Source organism: Gekko japonicus, unplaced genomic scaffold (assembly GCF_001447785.1).
Source record: "Gekko japonicus isolate JY-2015 unplaced genomic scaffold, Gekko_japonicus_V1.1 scaffold5688, whole genome shotgun sequence".
Taxonomy (NCBI): domain Eukaryota; kingdom Metazoa; phylum Chordata; class Lepidosauria; order Squamata; family Gekkonidae; genus Gekko; species Gekko japonicus.
Window position 1 is genome coordinate 35,562 of NW_015163794.1, and position 390 is coordinate 35,951.

The 390-nt window shown below is 41.8% G+C and overlaps 1 pseudogene; it reads right to left on the reverse strand.

Moving 5' to 3' along the window:
- Positions 1–390, reverse strand: part of LOC107107637 — a 9,310-nt pseudogene that overhangs the window by 4,899 nt on the left and 4,021 nt on the right.

Here is a 390-nt window from a genome sequence, read left to right on the forward strand (position 1 = left end):
AGGGCTGGAGAGACAGGCACAGATCAGGAGTCTCAATGCGTGGATGAGACGATGGTGTAGGGGGGAAGGGTTCAAGTTTGTTAGGTCGATACCAGGTAAATTGGTGGAAACCATTATTAAGGAAAGAATTAGTAGAAATCAGCATGGGTTCTGGAAGGGAAGATCTTGTCTCACTAACCTGTTAATGTTCTTTGAGGGGGTGAACAAGCATGTGGACAAGGGGGACCCAATAGGTATTGTTTACCTTGACTTCCAGAAAGCTTTTGATAAAGTTCCTCATCAAAGGCTAAGTAAGCTCAAAAATCATGGGATAAAAGGACAAGTCCTTTTGTGCATCAAAAACTGGCTAATTAATAGAAAGACAGTGAGTATAAATGGGCAATTTTCTCA